The sequence below is a fragment of the Hemibagrus wyckioides genome, linkage group LG09 (genome assembly GCF_019097595.1).
Source record: "Hemibagrus wyckioides isolate EC202008001 linkage group LG09, SWU_Hwy_1.0, whole genome shotgun sequence".
NCBI lineage: Eukaryota > Metazoa > Chordata > Actinopteri > Siluriformes > Bagridae > Hemibagrus > Hemibagrus wyckioides.
Window position 1 is genome coordinate 4428209 of NC_080718.1, and position 22787 is coordinate 4450995.

The 22787-nt window shown below is 39.9% G+C and overlaps 1 long non-coding RNA gene across 1 annotated transcript in view; it reads left to right on the forward strand.

The window, feature by feature from the left end:
• The first annotated feature begins 8483 nt into the window (after positions 1-8483).
• LOC131358947 (uncharacterized) overlaps positions 8484-22787 on the forward strand; it is a 60782-nt gene continuing 46478 nt past the window's right edge. The window contains exon 1 of the long non-coding RNA XR_009205714.1: positions 8484-8666. This is a non-coding gene — a long non-coding RNA (uncharacterized LOC131358947). The remainder of the gene's footprint in view (positions 8667-22787) is intronic.

The following is a 22787-nucleotide window of genomic DNA, read 5'->3' on the forward strand; positions in this document are numbered from 1 at the left end:
TTAATGTTTGTCTTGACCCTGAAGCTTTCAACACTGTCCCCAAACTCAAACAATGACATCATAGTTCCTTAAAGGAAAAGATATTTCAAAATACATAAGAACAGGAATAGGTAGCTCTGGATTACCGACTGATTTGTCGCCTTGGTCTTTTTCCCAACGGTTAGAAATGCACATCATTTGAATGATTTAAGGCCATTTTGAAAGTTCGTCTAATCGTGACATTTCCAAATTCGTCCTACTTCAAAAACTCAAAGAAAAACAGGACAGCATTGTGATAAACGGACTACAGTAATGAACCCAACTTAATTTTACCCATTATTGAATTTTGACTACGTTCCAATACTTTCGTCCCTCTTTGAAAATAAAAGCATTTATCATCATTCTTTACCAGCGAGCGTTTTCAATACCAGTCCTTCATTTACGGAGTGATCGAAGTAAAATGTAAACACTCGAGCTCCCACCGTGTCATTAGGGCAGGGAGAGGGACTCCATTGAAGCCCTGCTGAAATCTACTTGAGCGAGAAAGAAAGAAAGAAGAGGCAGCGTATCGATCTGTCTGTCCACGGATATGATACTTAAGCCCAGTACTCAGAGACAGAGAGGCCTCAGATCCATATCTCAAAGACTTTAATCCGAGCTGCTCTCTAGTTAGATTGGCCTTCACCTTAACCTCTTGACAAGTGCTTCAGCAGATCAAGCATGAAAATTTCACCCTTCTTACATTAGCCTTTTTCTCTCGGATTTTCATTAACAACCGTGAACTGGCTTTAAGGATATACCGCATCGATACAGATAATAATACAGCTCCATTTTTTGAAGTCTTTCAGCTTCAGTTGGGTAAATATAGATTGATGTATTTAAAAAGAAGTTTACCCAGTGTTTGATGTAGACATTCATTACTTTGTTAGCAAAATTTACCCCGTAGCTCACTTGCAGATCTGAGCAATCAGCTTGGCTGAGGAATTATATTTGGGGCAAGTGGAATATTGGGCAGGTTTTCAAGACATGGTCTTTTATCTTAGAGGCAGAAATTCAGGCATACATGGTATTTATTGATAAAAAGTGTTAATTGTGTTAAAAAGCCAGCCAGTTCAATTAGCCATAAAATCTAGCTGATTTGGGATCATACGGGTTACTCGTTTGAACTCTGTTGACCTTAACTGGAATGGAAATAGAGTAAAATAAATGTGATTGTTTACCTGGACAATATGGTAAAGGCCAGCTCTTCATGCTTCTATCTCTGTGTGATTGTAATCTACAGTAATTGCAGGCCTTATCTCTATTCTCTGTGTATCTGGTCAGCAGTGACAGCAGGATTATGGGTGTTTCTGGAGCGAGGGATGGAGGATGGGAGGGACGGAGGGATGAAGGGAGGGAGGGGAAGTCAGTGTCTTTTCCCAGGCTGGAGCTGTGGGCCAAAGGCCTGAGATTTGACCCCGTCTGACCTCCTCCCCCTTTTCCAAAGCACATCAAATCAGCAGCTCCGGCTCTGATCTGAATCGGAGATGGGCTCGCTTAAAATTGCGGTGCATATGCCGTGCTGTGTAATGGCCTGGGGGCCTTCCCCAGCGAGACGAGAACAAATGAACAATTCATCATCCGCAGCTGTCCGCTGGGCCCAGGTGACTGCGCCATCGGCCGAAAAAACACGAAGGGGGGCAGCTTTTAATCGGACAAACTCTAATTGGATGGCCTGGGAAGATTAGAAGAGCCCCCTGGAGCTAGTGTTTCCATCAATGTAGGCATCATCACAGCTGCCTCTACTCTAGGATTTGAGCATACAAGAATCTCCAGAACGTACCCCATCCCATCATTTGGTAGTCTAAGGACATGAGATATGCTATGATTTTACTCATCGTTTTTAGATTAAAGCTCAACAGAAATACCTCCATTACATACTTTGTGACTTAAATCTTTACGGTGAAAGCAAAACTGAAGCATGGACATTAAATGACCAGGGTTGACAAACTCCCCAACCTGCTACTTGTTGATGAACCAAACTCACTTGAAAGCATATCTTGATTTATCTTGATCTAGATTTTTGCTTGTCCATGAGATACAGAAGAGAGTTCTTTAAATGTACACTTTACAAGCATTCCTACTAAATGTTTGTCCTTAAGGAGCTTCACTGCAGCCACCGTTGCCTCTTCACCATTGTTTATATCTACTTCATTCATTAAATTTAACCGCAGACAAGATTTGGATCATTGACGGGCATTAACCATGATTCCTAAAGAGTCCCTTCCCTAGAGCTGTAGGCTTCTCCAAAAACTATACCGGGTGTCTGAGACATTACCAGATCTGCAGAACAGGACTATATCAGAGGCAGCAAGTTATGTCCGCATCAAATACTGCCTTCTGAGATCCCTTTATCTGGTCGGCATGTATCCTTCACTATCCTGCATATCCCATAATCCTGCTGTGCACCAGCTGGGCAACAGCAACCAGCCTGTAAACAATGGTCTCAAACAATTCTTGTTGAGTAGAAGACAAGGAGTGGGTCTTGAGGCAGTGGTGGCTCAGAGGTAAGTCCAAATATTTAAATCTATTTCACTAAAGCACTGACTGTTGAGTCCTTGAGCATCCATAATTGTATTCCATCTCAGTTGTATGTCACTTTGGATATAAGTATGTTGAAGGCATTTGGCAGACACCCTTATCCAGTGTGACTTACAATTAATCTAATTTTATACAACTGAATTATCAGCAAATGAGGGTTAAGGGCCTTGCTCAGGGGCCCAGCAGTGGCAGCTTGGTGGACCTGGGAGTCAAACTCACAACCTTCCATTCAGTAGTCCAACACCTTAAGCGCTAAGCTACCTTTAGCCAGGTCATTAGTGTATGGTATCTTTATAATATCATGATGTATCCTGCCTTCAACACCCGTCTCAAAATGCTTCCTTATAGGTACCTTTGTGGATATCAAAATTCTGCCTTTTAAGTCGCTTACTTATGAGACAGCAGAGGCAGCAAAGCATTTGAGCAGCTACCTTAAGACCCTACATCTATATTCCAGTAGTGTGGTGGACAGAAGATTGTTACTTTATTCAGTTTAGCCTCACAGACTTTTGGGTTTAGCAGGTCATTAGTGTATGGTATCTTGGCAGCATTGTGATGTACACTGCCTTCAAAGCTGTTTCCTTATAGGTTCCTGGGGTGGATATCAAGGTTCTGCCTCTTAAGACACAAACCTAAAGGCAAAAAAAAGCATTTCAGAAGCTACCTTTAAGACCCTGTCTAAATCCCGGTAGTGTGGTGGATCCATAGCTTATCCCAGGAACACTGGGTGCAAGGTGGGAATATGATTTGGACTGGATGTAAGTCCATCCCAGGGTATGAACCTAATCAGGAGTCAAGAAATTATTGTTATAAGCCAGCTATCAGTTCTAATTCAGCTTTGTTGTTAATTGTGTCTGAACTCTGGGTTAAAATAATTAAGCCCATAACCCCTTAAAATCCCTGGATCTGTCCAGGCTTACGTTCCTCATACTTTCACAACTACTGAATAATTTCACTGAAGTTACAAAACAATATGATTGTCTAATAAAGTAAAATTTAGTATTTTACCAAATTGATATGGAGCCAATTCACTGAAGGGGAAAGGGGACAAGACTTGAAAGAAGCATTTAGCGGCTAATTTCTTTATTTTTGGTATTATTTAGGTGAATTGTGCATAAATCTAAAACTAAACAAATAAGTAAATAATTAGCACTCTATTTCACCAATATATTCTAAGGTTTCTGTATTAAAAGACATTTTATTCCTTTCAGTCTGCATTACATGACAGTTTGCAATTGATAGGCCACGTTAAAATATTGTTCTTGTGTTCGGATCTCAGCTAATATCTCTGCTTTCTCCATGCACATTTCATGCTGCATAAACACAACAGATGCTTTCATTCTCACAACAGCTACATCATGCTGTTTAGACCCTCTAACAAGATGCTTCGCTAGAGAACAATAAGATGTGTGCGCGTCTGAAACGGGATATTTATTTAAGGGATATGATGAAAAAAAAATAGTCATTGGACGTGAAGGTGAAGCATCAAGTCTGATTAGCTTAGGAGGTAATGATATCAATTACACCCCTATCCCCCTGATCTGTGGCCCTAATAGGTGAGATCTGCTGCTTTGACTGCCATCTTGCCAGCGATCACACCTCTTCCAGCTCCCTCCGCACTCCCTCTGACACCGACACCCTGCTGATTCTCCCTGCCGAGCGCCGAGACTCCCACCTTTTCATGTCGTAGCCCTGACTGCCCTCCTCTCCAGACAGACAGAAGACCAGAGAGGGCTGGTTGAGGATAACACTCCCCATATTGTTCTCATTATGTAGCGCAGACGGCTGCGGCCATTGCGTATCGGACTCCGTCTTGTCTGCTTTGTTCGCTGATTAGCTTCATCAACCTGACATGATGAAGAGTAGCGCTCATTAACATATTAAATAAATATTTCTAAATAAATAAATACTACACTTCAGTGTTTGATATTACAGTCTTCAGTTAATCAGTACTTGAATTCGGATTTAAACATCTTTTTTTTTTTTTTATGAAATATGAACCCTAATGTTATGAATCCCCCCCCCCCCCCCCCCCCAAAATCGTTCATTCATCTTCACTAAGCACATCACCCCGATATTTTTGTGTTCTTGTTTGTTTTTTTGGGCAGATATCAAAATAAATAAGATCTCACTTTGCATTTTCTGCTTAATCTAAATTCAAAATCTTTTCTTACAAGTCCCATGTGAATATTTGTAATGTAACATTTAATTATTTCAGTTTAACTCATTTTCGGTTACTATCTTGTTAATATCTTGTTATTGCAAACATATTATGTGGTGTATATATTAACTCTTTATTAAAATGTAATAACTTTATAATCTATCCGTATTCACTAAATATGATTTTTGTCAAAATTAATAAAAGTGTTTTTAAAATAAGTTGTTTCTTTGGACAAAAAACAAGATATTAAGTCAATCTATTGACTATGATTGGTATTATGATCGGTTTTTATTTAATTAATATAATGTCCAGGCAGGATAAAGCATACATCTGGCAATCCGGACTGAACCATTCTGAAAAAAATAAATGAATCTTTTTATTTTTAAGTTTTTAGTTTCAGGTAGTATTACAAATCTAGACTAAAGTAGCCCTGCTGCATGAACAAAGTCTAAAACAATAATCCAGGCATTCCTTATTTAGTTATTTATTTATTTATTTATTCATTTTGTTTATTTATTTTTTTCATTTTCTCTCTCCTTCTTTTTCATCGATAAACGCCCGGTGCAGATGTGCCATTTTTTTTTCTTTCATCTTTCATGCTCAAAAGAACATGAGGCCCATTTGACAACATCCCCAAGCCGCTCGAGGCTATACAAGAGACAGTCTGGCCAAGCTGAACAAAATAATACACACAGCATCTCTTCAAGGGATTACTCTCTCTCTCTCTCTCTCTCTCTCTCTCTGCCTGCCAGCTGTGGAGGCCTCCTGTGATCCTGGGCCACTGTCCTGCACCCACACATGTGGAGAGGACGACACTCATGGGTTTCTGTTTGTGTGTGTGTGTGTGTTTGTGTGTGTGTGTGTTTGTGTGGGGCCATATTGCGCTCAGTGAAACTGCCAAGTGCAGTTTTGTGTCCGTTTTGTCTCATGATGCTGCACAGCTGCTGCAGCCTGTTTGCTCGTCACCTCTCCGTGGCCCGTGTTTTTCTGTTATTGTTGTTCTACTTGTCGTCCGAATCTATCTTTTACGCTTCTTATCCCTTTCTCAGATTCCTGTGACGAAGTGAGGAAGTCGGGACACAATATCATGACGTCTGTTTACTCACGCACACATACACGATATCACGTTTATCATCTTTAATATTCTCTTGATCCATTTCCTAGAACAGCATTCCCTGAAGTGTTTTATTCCTCTCAAATGTTAATTTATTCACGTAGACGTCCTTCTCCGACCCTCACCTCTGATTGAAGACCTCCCTGTGATACAGCTGTACCTCTGACACTGGAGACTCCTTCCATTAACAGTGACTAAACATCTCCTTACTGAAAAAATATCAGTTGTTACTATAGAACTGATAATATATTAAAATACATTAATATTATCTGTGATTTAGTGAGCAGCAGGAATTACTGTCTGAGCTGCTGGTTTTTAAATAAAAATTATTGAAAAAAAATATATATATATGTATATTTTATATATATATATATATATATATATATATATATATATATATGATAAATAATATAATATATATTAATTATATATATAAACTTCTGGCTAATACGAATTCTATCTGTGCTGCTAATTTTCGGAACAATTTTTTAATTTGGCAGTGCAAAGCTAGACAAAGAAATAATATTATTATTATTATTATTATTATTATTATTAATAATAATAATAATAATAATAATAATAATAATAATTCCAGGATCAACCCAGATTGTTTTTTTATTTTTTTATTTACTACTATAAATATTCTGCATTTTTTCCCCAGTGTTGCATTATGTGTGCCAATTAAGTACTAAAAGAACTAAAAAAATAAATAAAATAAAAGTTTATATTTGTGAAGATGTAGAAAGAGAGCCTGTTGAGGAAATGGGGAGGGTGCTGAATTTGCAAAAGAACCCGAAAATTAATCTCTGTAAACGTTGTGGTTAAATCCGTGGAACGTCGCCGGTTGTATTTAATCTCTGTATTTTTATTATTTCAGTAATAGTCTTATTGTATTGTTGCATTTTGATTGGATAGGATGGCAAAAATCTTTCTCCTGTGGAGAGAAAGTGGTCCAGTAGTTGAGAATTTAAGAGCTGGACGTCGTTATGAGGGTGAGAATAGAAGAAATAATAAATGATCAATTATGGGATTTAGGATTTTAGGAGAGAAAAGAAATCAGTAAAGAATGTCCTGAATTCCTGGATTGTGCCGAGTGTTTGATATTCTGCCAGTCCTGAGGACATGGTGTCTCATATGCAGCGCTAGACGTGTGATGTTCCGACCTCGCGGGTGTATTATTGTTATCTTGGCATTGTTGTTATCTCAGATAGCGAGCAGCATGTGACATCGACTTCCTTTTCAGAGGCCTTTAAGCTGAAGGTCAGTGAGGCAGGGGAGAACGCGAGGCCAGAAAGCGCTGTTTGTTTCCCCGTGTGCAGCTGCTGATTGTTTCTGGATGCTGGCTCACACCAAGGTCTCAGAGAAGCAGGAGCATATTCACCTTATTCACTATTGTTAGGCTTAATGGAGAGAAAATTGCAGGCGGGAGACTCCAGCGTCTGCCTTTGTTAGACAGGAGAGGACAGTTCAGGCTTTGTGATTCGGGGAGATAAGAACGACAAGTTGTTATTATTATTATTATTATTTTTTTTTTTTTTTATCAGACATTCCTGTCAGTTGTCAGACATCCTTGAAAGTAAAATAGTAATAAAGCTGATTTTGTTATTTTCATAGTCACAACTTTTCTTTTGGTGAATTTGAAAACTTACATACAAGTCATACATTTTTACTGAGGCTTATTTAAATAGATTTTTTTTTTTTTTGAAAGAATTATTAGAGGAATGTGGCAGGTCAGGTGGATTCTTATAGTATCCTATAGTATAGAGAATGAATGAATGAATAAATAAATAAATAGAATTATTAGAATAATAATAAAGTTTAATTTTAAATAAGTTTAATATTAATAATAATAATAATAAGAAGAAGAAGAAGAAGAAGAAGAAGAAGAATAGTATCTATATATTTATTCATAAATATATTTACATTTGTTAATTATTAATTTTTTAAATGATTAGATATTTTGTGTCTTTTTTGTGTTTCACAAGAAAAGTAGAAGACAAAAAACATAATATTATTATTATTTTTATTTTTATTATTATTATTATTATTATTATTATTATTTTGCATTTTTTAATTGCAAATAGGTGTCACAAAATGTTATTATATTTATACAAAAAATGTAAAATTTAATTTTTATATAATATTTCAATATATTATTTAAATAAATAAAATGTATATATTAAGGTGTAATATATAAATAAAAATTATTCAGAAATGTGTATTAAAAACTTACGTGAAGCTTTACATGAATGGAAGGAGTCTCCAGTGTCAGTGCTTTGTAACAGTCTGGAATAAAGCTAGAAGTTTTCCAGCATCTTCAGGACGGAGGAGTAACACAACAAAACTATTGCGTAAGTGAAAACCAGAACGAACCATGATGATTTGCAACATTAAATGTAACTAGAAATGGATAAAAAGTGTGGTTTGTTCAGTAATCAGTAAAGCTGAGCATTTTATTCCTAACAGACGTAGATAATCAGATCCACATTAAAATATTGTCCCACTCATTATTAGTATTATTAGAATGATGATGATGATGATGATGATTATTTACTCCTCTTCCTATGATCCAGAAATTCCCCCCCTTCCGACTCCTCCACGTCCTCCAGCTCCTCCTCCTCCTCCCTCCAGAGATGAGCTGTTGTTTACAATGGAAGAATGAAAGAATATTTCTGCGCTTAGCCCGGCTCTCCCTCAGGAAGACACCATTACAACAGTAACAGAGGATTAATTAGAGCTCGTCCCCATAGAGGCGTTCGAGGAGCTGGGCCCGGTCAAAGGGGAAGCATTAACAGCACCGGGTGCAGGTAACCCATGCAGAGCGCAAAGCAGGTAATTAATAGGCCTGAGCTATGAGTATGAGGGGATGAGTTATTTATATCTGTCTAACTTAAGATGCTTTATTAAAGCTGTGAAGATTTTTTTTGAGCATTTAGTTGAGCTAACTGAGGTGCATGTGACTACAAGTGCCAGTAGAGGGCAACCGGCATGACGGAAAAAAAAAAAAAAACATTGTCACTTAATTAACAGCAATTTTTTTTCTTCTAACCTTCAGTATAAATGCACAAGTGTGTGTATGTGTGTGTGTGGATTTTAAAGCCTAGCTGCTTTAAAGCTCCTGATGCTAAAGAAAGGCACAGATGTGCACCAAGCGATGAAGTGTGTATAAAAGTGTGTATTTACGACCTCTGCCAAAGTGGCACATGGGACAAACGTTCACGCTTAACCAAATTTAAACCAGGTCCAACTCTGGCAAAAGGCACGTGGAGTCAAACTTCACTCCCGATCCCGCCAAACCTCCACCTTCTCGCTTCGTCTTTCTCTCATGTGGCCACCTGCTGGCTTCAGGGCGCTCGCCTGGCCACCGTGTACCGCAGACAGCCAGACATTCCAGCTCCGGTGTGTGAGCCGGCGCGGGGATCTGAAGCCATTTTGAAGTTGCCATGCCAGTAATCTTAAAAGAGCGGGAGGCGCGAGAGCAGGGGACGGGAGGAGGGGTAATTCTGGGACGTGGAGAACTGTTTCCATATGGACCAGGAGGGAGAATACGTGGAAAAAAGCCACTAATCTTTGGCTGAGAAGTTGAGGAGGATTTTAATGCTAATAAACGTGGCTTTGGCAAGTGCTCTCTATAAGGACGGACAGCTATATCGGGCCCCGTCTTTCCTCAAGAGGGAGGTGGTGTTGTCAAGTGCGGGCTAAGCTCCTTGGAAAAGAGTCAAAGTCGCACCATTAAGCGAAGAGACTCTACACTGACTGTCTCGGAGAAGCGGTGGAAGGGAGGGGAATTCGAGGAGAACGCTAAAAAAGGGGCATTTTTGGAATTTGACAGGATTCCGAAGGCTAATAAGGATAGAAAGGAGAGTTCATGAGCAAGCTCTGTTTGACTTATGCTAATGTGTTTGACTAACGTGATGTTTCAGACCTTCGCTGTTCGAACTGTTGCTAGAACTAGCTGAAGACTGACTAACAGTTTGGCTAATTTAGCTACCACAAAGCTGTTGTACAATAACATGAAGGCAGAGTGACACTAAAAATGGCACAGAACCTTCTAGAATATCAACATTTTCCTCAAATGTGTTATTAAAAAAAATGAGTCATTATACATGAGTCAAATTACATTTAGCATCAACCGCTTGCCAAACCATACTAGAGATACTTCAGGCTTAATCATCAGTCAGTGTTGTTAATATTACATAGTAAGGCTATAATTATGATTGTAATCTTAGTAATTTTCTGAAAGGTTCAGGAAAAAAAGCAGTTCTCATTTCGTATTTTGGTAACTATAAAGACTGATTCTTTCAGCTCTTTTTTAGCTTGCTTGATCTAATTGAGACTGAAAAAAGCAACTTGAAACTGCAAAGCATAAAATCCAGAGTTCTGATGATGATATATAAAGTTCCAGCTTTTTCCTCTTGACACTGGAGACTCCTTCCATTAACACCAACTTTATGCAGAGTCCCCGTTGTGTCATTACTATAGAAAGTGACTATCACAAACTATAATAATTATATAAATCTTATTCTTTCTTATTATCATGGAATTCTTTTCTTTGCATATCCCAGCTGAGGAGGTTGGGCTCAGAGTGCAGGGGCAGCTATGATACAGCCCCTGGACTAGAGAGAGTTCAGGGCCTTGCTCAATTGCCCAACTGTGGAAGCTTGCCGGTGCTGAGGCTTACACCCTGAACTCCCGATCAACACCCTAGACCCTTAACTACTTCCTGTGAGGAGCCTTGACGTGGAATGCTTGGCTTGGGTCAGTTCTTTGTAAGCAGCCATATTTGCATACGCTTCATATTGGTAATTTCGGTCACATTATTTCTTATGGGAAAATTCATTTCGCAATGCAAATTTTCACCTTAAGAACTCGCCTCCAGAACGAATTAAATGTATATACCGAGGTTCTCTATATAATATTAATATACACTTCAGAAATTCAAGCATCACATTTGCTTGCGGAGCTGAACATAAACGTTGTTTACGCTCACACGCTGCCTGATAAAATGGCCGACTGTGTGAATCAGCGGTGGACGGCTGCGAGAGGCAGGCTGTGTTGCGTCTCACACTGGGCCCTGTCTCGCGTAAACAGAGAGCATTCGAACGGGCCACGCTACCAGTCTTGCGACTTTGAGAAATGTCAACATCAGACCCGCGGGTTGTTTCCTCCTCCCGACTCGGTGGCCTTCCGTCTCATCGTGACCGAGACTCCAAATGCCACAGCATGGCGACGTTATCTGACAGCGGGGGGTTAAAGCGAGAGAGGCGCTGATCTGGGATATATATCAGCGCTACTGTGCCTCAGACCCTCCTCTCTTCGCCGCTCCGCTGTTGCTGGATTGGTCACGGCAAAAGGGCTCATGCGCTCCGGGGTATCTGGACTGCGTCAAGAGTGCACAAGAAAGAGGGGGAGAGAGGGAGCCTGGGAAATGCTACGGCGGAGACAAGGATAAAAATGTAATAATGTGCATGATGATAGGTCCTTTTCACACCGCTCAAACTGTATTACTAGACCTGTCCTCGAAGGCAGGGTGGAAAAAGGACATTTGGAAAAAGAGCAAGTGACAGGGACAAAAATAGAGAAGAAGAGAGAGAGAGAGAGAGAGAGGGCACATGGAGGGGAGAAGGATATACGAGAAAGGAGAGAGAGTGAGATAGAGAGACGTAAGAAATAGGGGAAAAAACAGTATAAGGTTTGTCAGGGGAACAAAGGAGATAGGATATCCCTAATCCGTGCAATATTAATGTCTAAAATGTCATTAATAAGCTGTAGATTCCGAGCTCAAGACCACACTGGGATGAAAAGTCTGCGAACATGAAGGTACCTGCCAGGGCTTGTCTGACAGGGCCTCGGCTAATGAATGAATATAAAGCCCCTCCAATCAATCACGCAGGATTTATCTTCGCCCCGAGTGTAGGTGAGGTCTGCTATGCGGTGACCACGACTGTCAGGCAGCGCAAAAAAAAAATAAAACAGCCGCAGCCAAGAAGCTGTCGCCGCATTTCAATGAGTCGCGTATTAATGGGTGCTTGTGCTTCCTTACCATGTGGGGGAGCAAGTGTGTGTGTGTGTTAATTCTTTGGTCATGTTCCAAGTCTATCACAATTCTCTCTGAACAGGAAAGTCGATGATTAAAATTCAACTTAAGCAAATGATAATCATGTGTTTTGATGTAAAAGAAAGAAATAATCGGAAAGAATAAACAGCATCAGTAACACAAATAAAGGTTGTTTTTTTTGTTTTGTCCCCCCCCCCCCCCGTCCATATTCACCACCATGCGAAAAAGCTATTAGCCTAAATGGCCCATTAGCCCGGACTAAAAGAGTAGCTTTGCAGTTGTCAGGCGAGTTTAAGCCTAAATTGGGGTCAATTTGAGGATGTTAAGCATTCCTCTTTAAGGTGAATCATAATATTCACACTACAGGTGCGCACTGTGGAATTGGAGCTCCCTAGACCGGCAAGGAAAGTCGTGCCAAATGACGCTTCACCTCATCAAAGCGCAGCCCGCATATCCACTGGGCAGAAATGTCCAAATAAGCTGTGAAAATATTTAGAGCCTCTCGCTGACTAGCCTCATTAGCAGACACTCTCCTCTTCACGTCGCCACTTGCCAAAAATCCAAGAGAGATGGAGTTTGAATATGCAGACGGAGCTAATCAGCCCTAGTGCCAGCTCGGCTCTGTGTGTGTGTGTGTGTGTGTGTGTGATTCAGACAGATCTGTACAAGACGCAGGGCCAAAAGTTAGAGAGCTTCACTGACATATTTATTCAACGTGAAATCCATACACGTTTCTCTGTACGCTAGGACACATGATACACTGAACATTGTTGAGATTTTTGAAATGAATCTGTTCTTAATTGGAAATGTCTGCACTCTTAAGTGTACTCTCTTAGCGACAGCTATTTCATAAGCTAGCTACAGCTTTTTTTACAGGCTAGCAAAATATATTTGACCAGCTATCAACAGATATTTTACAGGCTAGCAACAGCTATTCTAAGAGCTATCAACAGCTATTTGACAAGCTAGCTACAGCTATTTTATAGTTTAGAAACTGTTACTTTACAGGCTAGAAACATTTAGAAGCTAATAACAGCTATTTTCACAAACTAGCCAGAGCTATTTTTACAGGCTAGCTGCACCATTTTTACACAATTCAGGAAATTTGACTGACTGAAAAATAAAAATAAGGATGTGTTGATGAATGAATTATTTACAAGCTAAACGTTTCCATGAACAGTTCTACCGTAAGATAAGACGAAGTCTTTCCCTGACTAACATTCTGATTGTTACTGCAGATGTTTTTCGAGGGTTTCAGGACCGCTGTTTTCCGGAAGGCTCCTTGAAACTTGTGGAATACTTATAGAACATGCCAATAGCATTCACTGTGTCTAGTACTGACCCCACCCCCACCCCCACCCCCACCCCAAAAAAATAAAATAAATAAATTGCTGGACTGGTCAAAGAGCTTAGATTGGAGGAATATGAAAGGAAGTCGATGAGCTCTGATTAATTAAAAATGGTGTTTCATTCTACTTGCTCCAATGCATCACGGTATCCAATGCAATGTATTTTATGCATCCAGTGCATAAAAAGCCACTGCAGAAAATATTCCAAGCTGAAGTCCGTGTGCGAGTCCATCCACGAGCCACGATAGATTTACCCTGATCGTCCTCTCGGTGCCATCAGCCCCGTCTAAATTTACACTCGGAATGAATTCAGCTGCTGGGGTAAGGAGAGAAAAAAAAGGCTGGTGGTGAAGAGTGACCAGAGCAAAGTCATGGGCTGAAGGCTGAACCATTTCAAGTTTTCTTACTGAAGGAGCTGAGAGAAGGGGCTTGTGCGCTTGTGTGTGTCTCAGGTGGTGGACATGGAGCGTAGCTTCGGGACCATGCTCTGGAGGAAAGACATCCTCAGTGGACATTGATAGATGTGGCTAAGTTAAGATAAGGGCTCTAAGGGACAGAACTCAAAGAATACCGGACATTGACCTTCCCTTTCCGACAAAGCAGTAGATGTGTATCTGTAAGAGAGCATGAAGAGGCAGTATCTGATCTGTTATATGGCTCATGGACTTCACTGAGGCTTTACAGCTACAGTTATTTTATAGGCTAGCAATAACTATTCTCTAGACTAGCAACAGATATTTTACAGGCTAGCTATAGCTATTTTACAGACTAGAAACGTTTATTTTAAAGGCTAGCAACAGCTATTTTACAGACTACAGAAACATCTATTTTACAGGCTATAGAAACAGCTATTTTACAGGCTAACTACAGCTATCTTTCAGACTAGCTACAGGTATTGTATAGGCTGGCTACAGGTATTTTACAGGCTAAAGAAACAGCTGGTTTACAGGCTTGAGAAACAGCGATTTTACATGCTAGCTACAGCTATTTCACGGGGTAGATAAAGCTATTTTACAGACTAAAAACGTTTATTTTATAGACTAGCTACACCTGTTTCGCAGACTAGCTATAGCTATTTCACAGGCTAGAGAAGTAGCTATTTTACAGGCTAGTTACAGTTATTTCACAGGCTAGCTACTAGGTTATAGGCAATTATTCAATTTGCTGAATGTTTCTTTAAACTCAAAAGCACTCATGTCAGTAGTTATGCTCTGATTTCTGTTTAATCCAGATGATAGTATCTGAAACACTAAAAGCAGCAGTTCTATTTCGGGGTTCTGACTCTATGCCACTGACTCGATGCATACTCACTCCCTCTCAAAGCACTTTTCAAATCCAAAATGCAGCCTGGCTACCGTTAACTTGTTCCAGTTCTCCTGCTGATCTTGCGGAGAACAGGGCAGGGAGTTCTGCTGACTCCACACACTTGCTGGCTGTCCAGCGGAGGCAGCTCAGAGACTCCAGTCCCCGGCTTCCTGGAGTGACGAACTTGGCAGGCCGCAGAGGTAATGAGCTCCAGACCGAGGAGTAGGATAGAGCAGCACTTTCTGGCTGATGATGATGATGATGATGGTGGTGGTGGGTTCGAGTTTTGGGCTGTGTTATTCTTTCCTTTTAAAACTCTCTGCAAGACGATCTCTACTGGCATTTCAAATAGCTTCACAGCTCAGTGGCAGTGTCTGACCACCAGAACAGCTTCCATGCACCTTGGCATTAACTCGGCACTATCTCTGGAACTGTACAGGAAGAATGAGCAGCACTTCTCTCTCTGCTGGCTGTGTCTATCCCAAATGTAGAGTGTGAAAGCCATAAAATATGATTTAAATGATAATTAGCCTTCTATAATTGATTCAGTAAGAACTCTTGCCCTGGGAATAGGAGTGGAGTCATCCGGGAAGAGACCACACCCACTTGTGAATCAGCCAGACAGTGTTTGGATTGATTTACATTTACATTTTTAACTTTGTGAAAAGATCAGTAAGAACTCTTACGCTGGGAATGGGGGAGGAGTCATGCTTTAAAAGACCATGCCCATTGTAAAACAATTAGATAGCCTTTGGACTGATTTACATTTTTTTTTTTTATTAAAAAGATTCTGTAAGAGCTCTTGCCTTTGCAATGGGGGGTGGAGTCATGCTTTAAAAGACCATGCCCATTGTAAAACAATTAGAAAGTCTTTAGATTGATTTACATTTGCCTTTTTATGTTTATTAAAAAGATTCAGTAAGAACTCTTGCCCTGGCAATGGGGGCGGAGTCATGCTGAATTAGACCACGGCCATTGTAAATCAGCTGGAAATTCTTTGGATAGATTTTAATTTACATTTTTTTCTTCTAAAAAGATTCAGTAAGAACGCTTGCTCCGGGAATGGGAGTGGAGTCAACCGGGAAGAGACCACACCCACTTGTGAATCAGCCATACAGTGTTTGGATTGATTTGCTTTTGCAATTTTAACTTTGTGAAAAGATTCAGTAAGAACTCTTGCCCTGGGAATGGGGGTGGAGTCATGCTGAATTAGACCACACTGATCGTAAATCAGCCAGAAATTCTTTGGATTGATTTTAATTTACATTTTTATCCTTCTAAAAAGATTCAGTAAGAACTCTTGCGCTGGGAATGGAGGCGGAGTCATGCTTGACAAGACCACGGCCACCATGAATCTTCCGGAAAGACTTTAAATTGTTTTGTTTTCTTTTCTTCCAATTTTTCTTTTTTTTATGATAACCCAACCTGTCAATCAACTCCCATGGGCGGGACCATCTGTAACCAATCATAATGTAAAATTCAGCAGTACAGTGGTATAATGAAGTTTTAACACGCATAGTAGCTCACGCCAAATGTCGTCTTCATTTTGTCCAACTACAGATATATCATTTCATTTCATTCCATTCCATTGTCTTTACCACTTATCCGATCTATCATCAGGTCACAGGGAGCCTGTGCTTGTCTCAGGCATCATCAAGCACCAAGGCAGGATACACCCTGGACAGAGTGCCAACCCATCACAGGGCACACACACACACACTTACACTTGCATTTACACATTACGGGCAATTTAGAGACTAAAATCAGCCTAGAAGCATGGCTTTGGCCTGTGGGAGGAAACTGGAGCACCCGGAGGAAACCCACCAAGCACAGGGAGAACATGCAAACTCCATACAGAGACTCAAACCCAGGAGGTGTGAGGCGAATGTGCTAACCACTAAGCCACCGTGCCACCACAGATAGATCAGTCATCTATAATTTACCCAAAGATGTATGATTTGCTTTGATTTTTTAAAGATTGACATTATTTAATCCCTGGCTGTCAGGATTGCGAGAGGAATCAGATGTAATTGATGACATCTCACACTGTCGGCTTTAATCCATAAAGATCACAAACTGTTCCTTTTGGCTTAGGCCTTGCTCGATATGTAATGAATCTGTAATCAACGTTGATAGCTTCCTTATCTTGTTAATGGACCTGTTAATAACACTAAAGTGAACATGCTGAAAGACTTCATGTATAACAAGCCTCGGGCTTAATGCATCGTATTTCGATCTGTACACGCTTTACCTGCCCGCGTGTCCGTCTTTGTGCTGAGAGCTTTCCTTTAATCAGCTGTCAATTAAAAAAGCCAATAGATCAGTTAAGAAATTTTACGGCTAATCGTCGTGCATGCTCGGGTTTTATTTTATTTATTTATTTATTTTAAACACTGGAAGAAAAGTGCACACATTGTTAATGCGTCAAAAAAAAAAAAAGGTCGCACCGCTGCTACTCCCGAATGATTTCCGATGAATTTAGACTAATTCTTGAAGTGGAAACACGCCTCCCCTCCAGCGCTGGCAGTCACTTTGAAAGCACTCGGGCAGCAACTTTCTTCCAATATCTCCTTATTTGAATCAGCTAAATGGCTATTAGCTGAGCTTCTGTGCCAAAACTCTCAACATAATCACAGTGAAGGTGCTACTTTGGACAAGTTTATTGTGACAGCTGTTTGCGTGAGTGTGTGTGTGTGTGTGTAAAGTGTGTAAAGCACGTTTCATTTTCATTACAGTGAATGGGTTCGGATGTTTCCTCACATCTTCCAACCTACGAGACTGTAAACATTGTGGTCAAATTACAAGCATTGGCAATTACAGGTGCAACTCCAGTGTTTTAAATGTCAGATGGAATCTTTATCACGTTTTGCTTCTTCAGTGGAAATGTATTATATGGAGTGTGTGTGTGTATGTGTGTGTGGGTGTGTGTTCAATATCACTTCTCGCTTCAAACTGTGCAGTGCACTATGTCTAGGTGAAGAATACAAACCCCAGGCTATCCAAATATCCTAGCCGTGTGTGTGTGTGTGTTTGTGTGTTAGTGATGGGAATTTGGGGTCATTTTACTGACATGAATCTTTGAATCTCATTCCGCAAAATGTTCAGAATGAACAAATTGCTCTCTGAGACGACTCGTTGTTCCTGAGTCATATTAAGGATTCGTACAAAAATACAAATCGCTCTCTCAGATGCCTCGTTGTTCCTGAGTCATATTAAGGATTTGTTTAAAATGAATGAATCGCTCTCTGAGACAACTCGTTTTTCCAGAGTCACATTAAGGATTCGTACAAAATGAACAAATCGCTCTGTGAGACCGTTGTTCCAGAGTCGATATTAATGATTCATTCAAAATGAAGAATACAGAAGAGCAAAAACACAGTATATGGTTAAATGACTTGCCTACAGACCTAAATGTGTACTTAGGGATTAGCTTAAGAGCATTGTTTGTTGCATAAAAAAAAAAGAACCGCAACAATATTTAGATTTAGATTATGCTAGTTTGTTACCTAGATTGCTGCATTAGCCTAGCTAGTGTTACTCTAAAACAAACAAACAAACAAAACAAACAAAAAATCCAGGAGAGTTGTGAGATGGTTATTCAAACAGCTAACCAAGCAAAGGAGCTATGATCATTCGGAAGCTTCCTCTGAGTTGTATATGTGTGTTTATCTTGAATTATTCTTTCCTGTTTCTTTGGCTTCTTCTTACTGACCCTTATCACGCATTCCAAGCCGTAGTTTCCTTTTGATTTCCTTTTGATTACGGATATTCCTGGTTTAATCCGCTCTGTCTGGTTAGCGTGGGTTGTTTTTTTTTTTGGATTAGCATTCTGTCTCTAGTCTCTACACGCTACTGATCTTAGTACTTAGTATGTGAATGAGAACCAAGTGTATCAGCTATCTGTGATGGGCTGGTGACCTGTCCAGGGTGTACCCCTGCCTTTCGCCAAATGTGTACTGGGATAGGTTCCAGCAGACCCCCGTGACCCTAATTAGGAATAAAGCGGGTATAGACAATGGATCGATGGATATATTAGCTATACATATATATATATATATATATATATATATATATATATATATATATATATATATATATATATACATATATATAAAACATGGCACAAGGCTACAGGACTAGTACTGAGTTTCGTCGGGAGACATTTAACAAGCTAGCTAAAAAAAAAAATCTGGCCTGTTGAGCATATGGACAAGCATCAAAAAAAAAGAAAAAAAGAAAGAACAGATTTAAAAGTTCATTTTTCCAGACACTATAATAGTTGCTTCGTATTAAAACCTCATGCCAGGCAAATGTGTGTGTGTGTGTGTGTATGGCACACTTTATGGGAAGTAGACTCACTCTTCAGTGTGGTTCATTATGGTCTCGTATTTACCCAGTCATTTTGTCACTTCCGTGATAACAGCCACAAATGAAATGCCAAGCTCCTTACACGACCGACAGGCCGCAGCTCGCAAAAACCTACTTTTTTTTGTAGAGATAAGCAGGAAAAGTGGGAAAATATTGCTCCTTTTGTTAGAAATCCTCCTTTTTATCCTGAGTGTGTGTCCTCCAGACAACATCGAGTGTTCCTGTGCCACTGTTCCAGCTGGAAGACTTCATCCTGTACATTTCCAGAAAGTTTGTTATTTATTTCCAGAATGAAGGACAGGTCTGGGATTTACTTCGAAGGCCCTGACGTGGTGAAGGAGCCCGCTGTGTGTACAGTAGATTCTTGTCGTGTCGTGTGACATCGCCACAATAACACAGATTCAGCCGAAGCCTTCTTCGATTCACGGGCGTCTTTATTTAGGAGTTTAAAAGAAATATCATGTGCTTGTGATTATAAAAATCCAAATAGTTTTTAGAAAAAAAAAAAATAAATAAATAAAATTGACCACAGCCGTTGTAAAATCGAACATTTGTTTGTTGGCTGCAGAAAATAACAATAAATAAATAAGTAAATAAATAAATAAAATAAATAAATTAATAAATCCTGGAAGGAATCCGATACTTCAGTTGAGTGAAAATGAAAACATTGATTATATTTGTATTTTATTATCTTTATTTTTATATTTATAACATTATTTGCTCTGCAGATTTAGAAAGAATATCAGCAAAATCAAGCATTTCTGGCTGCAACAATTAGAAAAAAAGAAAAAAAAAACTGCACAAAATCCAGGACTGAATCTGGTACTTCATTCTAGTGGAAATTAAAACATTTATTTTATTAGTTGTATTTTCACATTTATAACATGCCAAAAAAAAAATCTGCAAAATCAAGCATTTTTGGCTGCAACAATATGGCAGCAATCACAAAAAACTCCCTGAAATCCTATTCATAATGAGACTTGTCATGTTAATACAACAGCTAAAACTACCTAGCTTTCCTGAGCAATCTGAATTGAGAATTCAACAAGTATAAAACTGTTTTTAGTGAAACCTCAAGATAGCTAACTGGAAACATGAAGACATGAAGGAAAAAGTTTTGTTTTGGTTGTAGTCTAAAGCCAGGTGCAAGTCCCTGAGGCACTTCTACAGGTTCAGATCTTAATATCGAATGACAAATGAGAGCAAGGGTCAAGTGATTTGTGTCTAAAATGTCGGCACAATATACGTCATTCTAAATGAATGTGGATCAAGCCAGGGGGCAGTGCTTATCTTTGTGAACATTATTTAAAAAAAAAAAAAAGGAAAGGAAAAAAGGTGCGATCGCTATTGGAAGTGTGATCCTTAAACAATTTATGCATGTTTTTAACACCTTTTACACTCCTAGCTAAGTATATGTAGAGCATGAGCTCAAATCCCACTGACTCAAAGCCCCAACAGGAATCATGTGTTAGCTGGATTTTGAATGCATAATTAATTATCGAGACAGAACTGCCGTCACTGACCTCGCACACTTCCCACTCGCTCTTCTTTAAACCAAAGCCTGTGACAAATGCCTGCTTGCGCACTTGACAATGAAAAAGCTTAAGGGGGAAAAAACCAAAAGAGAGCACGACAAAAAACTGGAAGATAAATGATCCGATTCAAGCCGTTTTCAAGGAGCAGAGATCTTGTAAACAGCGAACTCCGTCTCGCAGCAACCAGCCCATGTGTTAGCACCTTGTTGGGTCGACTGCAGCCTGGCAGACGGACTTGTTTTTACAGGGATCAGCACTGAAAGAGCCAGGGTGCTTATTTTAACACCTGCCCTGGAGCTCTGTCTGCTCTCAGCCCCAACTCAACTCAACCCCCCTTTCGCAATTCATCACCAACACCACCAAAACCTCCACCGCTGCAGCCGCCACCGCCATCCCCACCACCCCCAGTGGCCCTCTCTGTCTGGGCCTTGTGCCAAAGGCCTCCGAGGCCTATTCTAGCCATGGCAGGCCCCTACAAATCAACCCCAGAGACGGCAATCAACCCATCTCTGAGCAAAATGCCCCTGCCTCACACAATGCCTTAAATCTTCCACTCATTAAACAGAGAGACGCATCCAAGCAATTAAGAGTGTGCTCTTTGATGTCTGAGTGCCACATGCATCGCACAGATGCACCAAGCTGCAAACTTCCTTCATGGATCGCAAAAGGAAATCACATTTCCACCAGTGATTGGGAAGGAACGTATCCTCAACTCCAGAGGGTCTGGTCAGCTTCCTTTCTCCCTTCTCAAAAAAAGTCTTCTCCCCCCTCACTTCTGGACTGATCTGATCAATCCCAGAGTCCCAGCTGTACCCAGCAGGAGGAGACTGTCCATCCTTCCAAACTTCAGTGATCTGACAAACCTGGGCAGATGTGCCAAGTGCCTCCTGCTCATGGGTCACATCAAGCTGTAAGCGATGGCCACAGATGGTCCATATTTCACTCCTGGTCATCCTCTGTTGTGTTCTCTAAGGTTAGGCTCTTGTTCCAGGAGTTATTCATGACCTTTCAGGAGAAAAAGGAAGGGGTGAGATGGATCCCTTAGCGTGGGGAGTGTTTTTGTACTCAAAAAGGCAAAGAAACCAGAAAAAATTTAAGTAAAGAGAGTCAGATTTCACATTAGAGAGATGTTCATAGGGCTACTTAACAACTACATAAGCCTTCTATGATGGCTGATAAAACAGACCTAGCCAACTAGTTAACACAACACATGGGTCAAAGCAAAGAAGTCAAAAATTAAACTGTGAAAAGAGTCAAATTTTACATAAGGGTGGTGTCTATAGGGCTACATAACACCGACATAAGCCCTTCAAGGCAGCTGACATAAACAGACCTAGCCATAATTCATACATAACACCTGGTTCAAAGCAAAGTAAGCAGAGTAGAATTTCACATTAGGGTAGTATTCATAGGGCTACATAACACCTACATAAGCCCTTTAATACACGGACATAGACCCACTGAGCCATTATTATGCCTAACACTTGGCTCAAAGCAAGGTAATAGAAGTAAGATTGCAAATAAGGGTGCAGATCATAAGAAGGGCTACATAACACCTACATAAGCCCTTTATAAGAGCTGACATAGACCCACTCAGCCACACTGCTGACGTAACACCTGCGTCATGTAAAATATGTTTTTCTGACAAGTCTTTCCTGAATGATTTACATTCTTCCATGCAACTTGTAGATATTCCTCCTTATAAGAGTGTTATGAATAATAATAGCGGTGTAACAACCTTGTGTGTAGTTAAACACATTGATCTTTATTTTGTTATCTATAAGACTTTCAAGGAAAGCTTTCGATAACTTCATGGTGCCATTACAATGGGCTTGCATGCTTAAGTCAGGTGTGTTTATAACATTTTAGTGAATACTTATAACACCTTAATGACCCTTATGTATATTTTCTCTTTTATCCTAAATAAGAGTTTTATTTTGAATGCTTCATTAAGAAATGTTACACTGAGCTGCAAAGTCTGATGTCATGATTGTCTAATGCAGAGTAACTCTCCTTATGTCAACCATAATGTCACCTACATTACCTGACATAGGTGTTATGTCAACTGCACATACAAGTAAACAAAACCTTGTCCAATCTTGAGAGGTGATGATGAAGGCATAATACTTTATAAACAAATGATGAAGGACAGGAAAAGGGCTATGAAGGGTTTATGAAGCCCTATGACCAAGTAGAATTTGTACTTTCTACTTGTACGTTTATCTTAAGAAAGCATCGTTCTTTATAATTCCTGGGAATTGACTCAGCTCTGCTTCATGACCATATGCTAGTACGAACAGCTGGTATATTTCACAACATGAAAAAAATAAAAAACCCA